The sequence below is a fragment of the Camellia sinensis genome, chromosome 4, assembly GCF_055761805.1.
Source record: "Camellia sinensis isolate YWXY chromosome 4, ASM5576180v1, whole genome shotgun sequence".
Classification (NCBI taxonomy): domain Eukaryota; kingdom Viridiplantae; phylum Streptophyta; class Magnoliopsida; order Ericales; family Theaceae; genus Camellia; species Camellia sinensis.
The window spans coordinates 150,915,583-150,926,438 of NC_138964.1; positions in this window are offsets into that span (position 1 = coordinate 150,915,583).

Consider the following 10,856-nt stretch of genomic DNA (forward strand, 5'->3'; position numbering starts at 1 on the left):
TTTTTAAAATATTTTTTCAAAAAATATTCAAAAAAATAATTAATTAATTAATTTTTAATCAACTTTTTAAAACAAACCATAATATTATAGGGTTAGTGGCAATAGAGGGGAGGAGGAGCGAATGGTGGTTGATAGTGTCCTTGTGAAGTAATGGCAAAAGAAAGGAAGGAGCAATTGTCATGTTGAGTAATGATACATAACTTTAACTTGAAAGTTCTAAATAGAACTCTAGTGACGTGAAAGAGAGAGATAGAGAGAGGAGTGTGGATCCTGCATTCAAATAGGTACTCTCCATATCATTAGAGTTGCATTAGAGCTCTCAAACATTATTATTGTTATGAATTAACCAACCATGAATTGTTTTATGTGCATATATATATATATATATATAGGTTCGTTAATATTATTTTGTAATTTGTATTTTTAATCTACTCAAATTATTGGTTTGAAAACACCATAATAATCAATTAACTTGTGGATTTTAAAGACAGGTGAATTCGCAATGTGTTGAAAAATTATCAATTTGTCAAAAATGATTTGATTAATGATTTTTCTCCAAAATCAAGCTATCTACACTCAACAATATTACATACCAAAATAATTATACAAAATAAATAAATAAATAAGCTACCTTCAATATAAATATGACTATATTTCACTAATTTACACAATGGCCCTGTTTGATTGGGGGATATGAAGATTGGGATTGGATATTATATCCGGTGAGGTTCATATATTCCATGTTTGCAAATTTTTTTTGAAGGAGATATAATATGCGGTGGGATTGTATATCCCCCAAAAGTGGAGTATATACAATACGTCTCCAATTATATCATATCCCCTTGGTGGGGATATGATGTAAAAAGTCCAATTTACCCTTTTGTTTATCTAACATAATATAATTTAATATATTTTTTTGAATTTAATATAATATAATTATTGAATTTAATTTAATATTATTGAATTTAATATAATATAAATATTATTGAATTTAATATAATATAATATAATTTAATACAAATTTTGAATTTAATATAATATAATATTATTGAATTTAATTTAATATAATATAATTTAATATAAAATTTTGAATTTAATATAATATAATTATTGAATTTAATTTAATATAAATATTATTGAATTTAATTTAATATAATATAATATTATTTAATTTAATTTAATTTAATTTAATTTAATTTAATCTAATATTATTGAATTTAATTTAATTTAATATAATATTATTGAATTTAATTTAATATAAATTTTGAATTTAATATAATATAATATTATTTAATTTAATTTAATATAATATAATATTATGAGGGCAATCTTGGAAATTACTTATTGTATCCCACAATATATTTTGTAAAACAAACATGCATAACATATATCCAATCTTATATATCAAGTCAACAAACATGACTTAGAGGATATACTATTCAATACATATATCATATTCATTATATATTTTGACTAAATCTCACATCATATTATATCTCTTATTTTATATCCAGTGAAACAAACAGAGCCAATGGATTTAGGGTTTGTTTAGAAATTAATTTTTATAATAATATTTTAACTTTTTACAACAAAACATACCCCCAAAAAAAAGGAAAAATAAATTAAATTTTTATATTAATATATATATATATATATATATTTTTTGATTATTTTAATATATATTTTGATTATTTTAACTTATTAACAAACATATCTTTTTGATGTAGTAAAATGGAGTACACGGCATTTATGGTGCACACTCGTAGGAGAGAATGCAAACTCACATGGTAATGCGGACAGCTCAGATGTTAGTTGGAAGCAGTAAAGCAACATCCGTACACCTCCTCGGCTGTTGGAATAAAAAAGAACATCATCGGGAGTACACAAAACGATACAAACAATTAAAAGCCTCAGGTCCACGCGTCCGCAAATGACAGCTCAGCGGGTCCTACCTGAATCTAGTGCCCATAATTTATTAGTCAAAAAATTAGGTTTACGTTTCTCTCACTTACTTGAATCAATAAGTAAAGATTGCGATAATAACCCAAGGGCTTCTGACATTGTAGGAAGGGTTTGGATTTAAGTCTCAAAGTCTCAAGTTTAATTTTTTTTTTCGGTTAATTTCTTAGACAAAATACTATTAGTTAGGAGGTTGGATTTTAAGGATGTCTAATCAGTTACTTGGTGTGGGTTTAATGCTCCTTCGCTGTGCGAGTCCTGACTTAATCGGAGCTTACCTTGGGAGGTCGGAACAAACTTCCAGATTATAGTCTCTTACTCAGAACGGACAACAGGATACCCTGGTGATCTCCTCATAGGGCGCTGCCTTGGACCTGCGGGAGGGTGAGAGGATTTCCCTGTAACAAAAAAAAAAAAAAAGAGATTGCGATAATGTGTCGTTTTGGGAACAAAATAAAAAGTCACGTTTTTAGACAAAATGTTTAAATACGCAAATACCAAAAACGCAAGCGTAAAATTACAAATTAAGACCTATGACAAAAAAATAAATTTCTTATGTTAGGTAACGATATTTTGGTTATTTTAATTTGATTTGACGCCATAAACAAATATTAAATTAAAAAGTCAAAAGTTAACTTTTTACTAACTTTTCAAAACACTCTAATATAATGTTATCATTCATCATGTTTAATGCTAGAAATTAGTATACAATTAAAAAATTATTATAAATTTACAAAAAAAAAATATTAATAAATATAAAATTTATTGTTTATGTAATTTTTTTTTTTTAAAATCTATATTGAATTAAAATTTTCTCTAAATGCTAAGAGCATTTCTAATAACTAGCTACATATGAGGTAGGGGCATATTTAGTTTTTTTTTTTTTTTTTCTTTTGTAAAATAAATAAATTAATAATATATATTTATATTTTATTAGACGAATTGGAACTAAACAAACTCAATAATATAACTTTATGATCCATCATGTTGAATGCTAGGAATTAGTGTACAATTAAAAAATTATTATAAATTTACAAAAAAAAATTATAATTTTAATTATTAATAAATATAAAATTTATTATTTATTTGATTTTTTTTAAAAAAATCTATATTGAATTAAAATTTTCCCTAAATGCTAACAGCATTTCTAATAACTAGCTACATATGAGGTAGGGGCATATTTAGGTGGGGTTTTTTTTGTGAAAAAAATACATTAATAATATATATTTATATTTTATTGAAATTAAGGCACTATTCAACATAAATTAAATAAGTATATTTATTTAGATAAGTGTACTTATTTGGTTCACATCACTTCTCTATTTTTTGTGCACATCTTTTTTTCCATATAATTCTAAACAAGTCTATAATGGGTTCGTTTGAGATGTGAGTTATTTTTTTGACATTTTTGATTTTTTTAGCTATTTTAGATTAGGATTAAAAAGTCTCATTTATTGTGGGGATGTATTTTCTGAATACCAACACGTGGCATGGTGATGCCGACGTGTCAGCCGAGGTGCCACGTGTCTTGGTAGTTATGTCGAGGTTACCTAGGCAAGGCCGAGGTGATCTCCGAAGATATCGGAATCCGAGATAAGCGGATAAGGGACAAGAGTCCTAGAGTAAAGAGAAGACTTTGCTAAGATAAAGATAAAGCTCTTAGGGAGTTTATCTTTATCTCTTGAAGAGTCCAAAGTTAACTTTGAATTGGAATCCATAGAAGTCAGACTTCTAGTGGGACTTGGATTTAGTAAACTATAAAAGAGATGCACCCCCGTGGGTCTAAGGTACGCAGTTTTATACTCAAGCTTGTGAGTTTAGCACTTGATTATCTTTGAGAGATATACTGACTTGATCGTCCCACCGCCGGAGCCTTTTCTTTCTGTTGCAGGTTCCTTGAAGCCATCTATTCTGCCGATGCTCTCTAGCTGATTATTAGGCGGGCAGTGTGGTCAGAAAATTACCCACACAATTTGGCGCCGTCTGTGGGAATCTTAGAAGAATAGATGGCCAGTGACGGACAGAGGGAGAACATTGGGGGCGACACTTTTGCTAGGAGTGGCAGACCAATTGATCTTGACGTTGAAGGAGACAACCACAGTACAGAAAATCATGATCAGGGTCACGGAGAGAAAGACATCAGCCAGGAGGGCGGTACTTCGAAGCGAACAGACCAAAACAAGTATTATAACGAAGATAACCTTCAGGTATGGAGGGATAGGTGCCTACGGAGAGACGAGGAAGTAAAAGACTTGGCAAACAAGTTGGCAGACCTACAGTCAGTGGTCAACTTCATGATGCAAAACAATGTTATGCAGCCACCATACCCGCTGCAAGATACGCCGATGCCGGCAATTAACACCCAGAAGGGAGGAAAGAAAGCAAGCCCCGAAGCCCCTCAACACCCCAGGAGTGGAAGGTACTCACACCGACCTTCCAGGGAAGTCGGACGAGAGGAGCCGAGGCAAGAAGAGTCCCGAAGAATGAAGGATCCAGGGCCCAAAGAACATCGGCATGTTCAAGGGCAGGCACTCTGCTTTGACACAACCCATGGAGAAAGATCGAAACGGGCCCACCACGAGGCCGAAAGCAGTATGCCAAAAAGATTGAAGTCCAGAGATAGCCGAGCTCCAGGTAGGAGTAAGGAGGACTTGAGGGATTACCTCAAAAGGAGGCAGCAGAATGTTGAAGCCGAGGTGACATCCCCAGTTAAGCTGAGAACACCGTTCTCGGTGGAACTGGACAAATTTGAAGCACCAAAGAGATTCAGTATGCCAAGGTTTCAAATTTATGATGGTAAGTCAGATCCCAACTTTCATGTTGGACTATACCTGAACTCAATGGCATTATATAGTGGGAACGAGCCGTTACTCTGCAAAGTGTTTCCCTCATCCTTTGGAGAAATTGCATCTGATTGGTTCCATAAACTACCGAAGGGAAGCGTAAAGACATGGGAAGGCCTGGCCGAAATGTTTGTAGCTAGGTTTGTAACAAACAAATTACAGCCCTTAAGGGTCGACGCCCTGATGACTTTAAGAATCACCAAGAAAGAAGGCCTTAGGGCCTACGCGAAGAGGTACTACGAGGTGTTCAATCGAATACCCGAATGCAACCAAGAAGTGGCGGTCGTGTCTTTCAAGAACGGCCTGAAAGATGACTGCCCACTACGGAAGTCTCTGGCAAAAACATTGCCAAAAAGCATGGAGGAACTCATGGCAAGAATCGAGAAGTACGCCAGAGCTGAGGAAGATACGTCGGGAAACAAAGAGATAAAGCAGGAGAAGGGAAACGGCTCGCTAAAGCGAGGCCGAGGTACCAACGGGCCAACCAAACAAGAAACAGAATTAAAGGGTAAACAGGCAGTGACGACAGTGTTCCGAATCCCTATCCATAAAGTCCTGGACCAAATACGAAATCAACCCTATTTCAGGGCACCGGCAAGAGCACCAGGGGAATTTATGGAAAGAAACGTTGGTAGGCGCTGTGCTTACCATAATGAAGAAGGACACCCAACTCAGGGTTGCAGAGCCTTAAAAGCACACTTAGAAGACCTAGTAAGGCAAGGCCATCTGAGGGACCTTGTTGATGAGGCCAGGACAAGAGAAGAACAAGCAAGATTGCCTCAAGCACCAGCAGCACCGCCTCCCCCAGCACAGCAACCACAAGCAGGAGGACTACGGGTGGTTAATGTAATCCACTCAAAGGTGAACGAAAGCAACATTCGGGGAGAAACCCAAAGAGTAAAACACCTGCAGCATGTACACCAGGTCGGATACAAAAGACCTCGGCCTGAAGAATGCCAAGGACCGATGATAACTTTCACTGAAGCCGACCTGGAGTTGGTCCAACATCCGCATAATGATGCCTTGGTAGTATCCCTCCAGGTTGGAGAATGCCAAGTGAAACGCATCCTGATAGATCAAGGCAGCTCTTGTGACATCATGTACGTCAGATGTTACAAGGAGTGGGCCTTCACCCAGACGACATGGAGCAATCGAATGGCCCGATGGTCGGCTTCAACGGAACGCCGACGTGGCCACTTGGCGCAACAAGCTTGGAAGTTCAAGCCGGCACGAAGAAAATCAAGACGGAATTCATTGTGATTGATACGCCCTCGCCGTATAACATCATCTTGGGAAGGCCTTGGTTGCATGCAATGGGGGCAGTTCCCTCAACGTTGCATCAACTATTGCGGTTCCCAACAGAACATGGGATTGAAGAAGTCAGAGGAGATCAACTACAGGCAAAAAGTTGTTCCATGGCAGCAATGAAGTCTATTTGCAGCATTCAAGAGCCAAAAGAAGCAGAGATTGAAGACGAGGACATAGAGGTCCTAGAAGATATCGGCAAGGAGCCAACCGAAAAGAGTGAAGAGACACTAAAGAAAATCCTTGTCCAGGAGGGCGACGAAGAACGCTTATTTCTTCTCGGTTCAGGCTTAGCCGAAGAAGAGGAAAGAGAACTAGAAGATTTTTTGAGAGCCAACATTGAAGTGTTCGCCTGGACACCTTACGAGATGTCTGGCATTGACCCCGAGGTCACTTGCCACAGACTGAATGTCGACAGGTCGGCAAAACCTATGATTCAACGAGCCAGAAGGCCGACGTTGATGCACGTCGAAGCAGTAAAAGAAGAAGTAGATAGACTTCTGGAGGCCAGGGCCATCCGAGAAGTTCACTACCCAACTTGGCTATCCAACACAGTAGTGGTGAAAAAGAAGAACGGCAAATGGAGGGTTTGTGTAGACTTTACCAGCCTCAATAAAGCCTGCCCGAAAGACAGCTTTCCTCTGCCCAAGATTGACCAGCTCGTAGACGCTACTTCAGGGCATGAAAGGATGAGTTTTCTGGATGCATACAGGGGGTACCACCAGATTGCCATGTACCCTCCAGACGAGGAGAAAACCGCGTTCATCACCTCTAAAGGCCTGTACTGTTACAAGGTAATGCCTTTTGGGTTGAAAAACGCAGGAGCAACTTACCAAAGGTTAGTAACAAAAATGTTCAAGCACCTGATTGGCAAAACGGTAAAAGTCTACATCGATGACATAGTCGTGAAGACCAAGAAATCTAAGGGTCATCTTGCCGACCTAAAAGAGGTCTTTAATATACTCAAAACATATCGGCTCCGACTCAACGCATCAAAGTGCGCATTTGGCGTTGGATCAGGTAAGTTTTTAGGGTATCTGGTAACAAGAAAGGGCATTGAGGCCAGCCCAAACCAAATCAAGGCCATCCTAGAGCTGCAGAGCCCGACGTCGGCAAAACAGGTTCAGATGCTTACTGGAAGGGCCGCAGCCCTAAATAGGTTCATCAGCAGAAGCTCAGATAAATGCAGACCCTTCTTCAACTTGGTGAAAAAAGCCATAGACTTTCTGTGGACAGAAGAATGCGAAGCCGCTTTAACCGACCTAAAGAAGTACTTGACCACAACTCCAGTTCTTTCCAATCCAGAACCAGGGGAAGAACTGTTTTTGTACTTGGCAGTTTCAGAACACGCAGTAAGTGCAGTACTAATCCGAGAAGAAAAAGGGGAGCAAAAAGCTGTTTATTATGTTAGTAAAACCTTGGCCGATGCAGAAATAAGGTATCTACCACTGGAGAAACTAATGCTAGCCTTAGTAATGGCTTTAAAGAAGTTGAACCATTACTTTCAGGCGCACAAGATTGTGGTCCTAACAGAGCACCCACTGAAGTCCTTGTTACAACAAGGAGACTTAACAAGAAGGATAGCAAGATGGACAGTAGCCCTAGGCTAGTATGACCTGGAGTTCAGGCCAAGAACAGCAATTAAAAGCCAAGTTTTGACCGACTTCGTGGCAGAATTCACACCCGAAACCATTGAACATCGGGCTCCGTTGAGCTAGGATGAGCATTGTCCCAGCAAGCAAAAGGAATCCCAGCCTAGGGCAAAAGAACAAAGGAAGGAAAAACTCAGACCCTGCAGCATCTACATCGGCGATTCATTCAGACTGTTCGTCGATGGAAGTTCGAACCGACAAGGAGCGGGGCAGGAGTACTGCTGATATCTCCAGATGGAGAAATTATAGAACAGTCCATCCGTTTGGGGTTCAAGGCCTCAAACAATGAAGCGGAATACGAAACATTAATTGCAGGGCTAAAACTGACAGCAGCAGCAGAAGCAGATGAGGTAATAGTTTTTTGTGATTCACAACTTATTGTTAACCAGTCCACAGGTGAATTTACAGCCAGGGACGAAAGAATGTCGGCATATGCAAAAGAGGTCATCAGATTGGCAGCCCTATTTCAAAACTACCGACTACTTCAAGTTAGCCGAGTTGACAACACCCACGCCGACGCGTTGGCAAACCTGGCAAGTTCAATGCAGACTGGAAAAACAAGAACAATTATGATCGACTATATGTCGGGCCCGAGCATAGAACCAAAGAGCACAGAACAAGAAGCAATGTGTGTGGACATGGGGCCAAGCTGGATGGATGCAATTGTTGCATTCCTGAAAGAAGGAAAGCTACCAGAAGATCGTAGAGAAGCACACAAAGTCAGGCTGAAATCGACAAGATTCTGTCTGACAGAAGATGGACATCTTTACAGAAGATCCTTCACTGGACCCCTTTTAAGGTGCGTACACCCTTTGCAGGTTGAAGATTTCCTATATGAAATTCATGAAGGAATTTGTGGAAGCCACGCTGGGGGCAGATCATTAGCCCACAGGGCCATTACCCAGGGGTATTGGTGGCCCTACATGCAAAAGGATGCTGAAGCCTATGTGAAGAAGTGTGAACAATGCCAAAGGTTTGCACCTTTAATACATCAGCCAGCTGCTGACCTGAACCTAGTATCCAGCCCTTGGCCGTTTGCCCAATGGGGCATGGATCTTGTCGGGCAACTTCCCCAGGCAACTGGGCAGAGAAAATACTTGCTGGTGGCAACAGATTACTTTACGAAATGGATAGAGGCAAAACCTCTTGCCAAAATCCGAGATGTGGACGTCAAGAACTTTATATGGGGAAACATCATCACCAGATTTGGGATTTCAAGAGCAATAGTTGCCGACAACGGAACACAGTTTGACAGCAAACTCATCAAGAACTTTTGTGCGAAATTCAAGATCAAAAATTACTTTTCAACACCAAGTTTTCCCCAAAGTAATTGGCAAGCAGAAGCATCCAACAAAGTAATTTTGGATGGAATAAAGAAGAGGCTACAGGTAGCAAAAGGAAAGTGGGTAGACGAATTGCCCAACGTGCTTTGGGCATATCGGACTACGCCGAGAAGATCAACAGGGGAATCCCCCTTTACCATGGCTTATGGCACAGAAGCAGTCATCCCATTAGAGATCGGCATCCCAGGGATCAGGACCCAGGGAGTAGAGAATGGCACCAATGACATACTCTTGGCCCGAGATCTGGATCTTCTGGAAGAACGAAGAGACAAAGCTGCAATTCAGCTAGCAGTATACCAGCAACAGCTTGCTAGAGCTTACAACAAGAAGGTCAATCCAAGAGATTTTCAGGTCGGCGACCTAGTCCTAAGAAAAGTCGTCGGCAACAAAAAGGATCCCAGAGAGGGCAAGCTTGGCCCAAACTGGGAAGGACCCTACAGAATTACTTCAGTATTAGGCAATGGAGCTTATCGGCTTGAAGATAACGAGGGCAAAGCACTGCCAAGACCTTGGAACACTTGTAATTTGAAATTCTTCTACCATTAGATGTGCAGTATTTTTGGCCGATGTCATCAATAAAGTCTTTTCCCTTTTCTTAAAACACATATATCTGATAAAGTTACATATTGGTATTTTTTGAGACATAAATAATGAGAACCCAAGTAGAACTCAGGTTCACATTGGGGGCAGAGAGAAGACAGAGACACTTAATTCACTTGTTGAAATTTGTAACAATTTACAAGTCGAAGTTAAGCCGAGATTATTCCTTAATTTACTTGTTGAAATTTGTAGCAATTTACAAGTTGGAATTAAGCTGATTCCTTATCTTCACTTGTTGAAATTTGTAGCAATTTACAAGTCGTAGTTAAGCCGAGATTATTCCTTAATTCACTTGTTGAAATTTGTAGCAATTTACAAGTTGGAATTAAGCTGATTCCTTATCTTCACTTGATGAAATTTGTAGCAATTTACAAGTTGGAGTTAAGCTGATTCCTTAATTCACTTGTTGAAATTTGTAACAATTTACAAGTTGGAATTAAGCTGATTCCTTATCTTCACTTGTTGAAATTTGTAGCAAAGTCGAAGTTAAGCCGAGATTATTCCTTAATTCACTTGTTGAAATTTGTAGCAATTTACAAGTTGGAGTTAAGCTGATTCCTTATCTTCACTTGTTGAAATTTGTAGCAATTTACAAGTTGAAGTTAAGCCGTGATTACTGTTTCTCTTCACTTGTTGAAATTTGTAGCAATTTACAAGTCGAAGTGAAGCCGAGGTTATAGTTTGCAACTTATAGCAATCTACAAGTTGATCCAACCAAAGAAAATGCTTAACACTTGTTGAAATTTGTAGCAATTTACAAGATAATGTTAAGCCGACATGTGATCATTTGTTGAAATTTACAGCAATTTACAGGTTGAGGTAAAAGCTAAGTATATTGTTTAAACACTTGTTGAAATTTGTAGCAATTTACAAGTAGGTTAGACCGAGATCACTGTTTAAATACTTGTTGAAACTTGAGAAGAAGCTTGCAAAGTTAAACATTGAATAGTATATGATAAACACTTGTTGGAATTTATGAAGAGTTTGCAGGTCTGTATCTTACCGAAGTAAAACGTTATTGTACCTGAGGTACGTAACCCCGAGAAGATTGCACAAAGGAGGCAAAATGGTAAGGCATGCAAAAAATTCAAAGTATAGAATCATACAGACGCAATCAAGAGAAATTAAAGATTAAAGCGTTCAGACGAAAACAG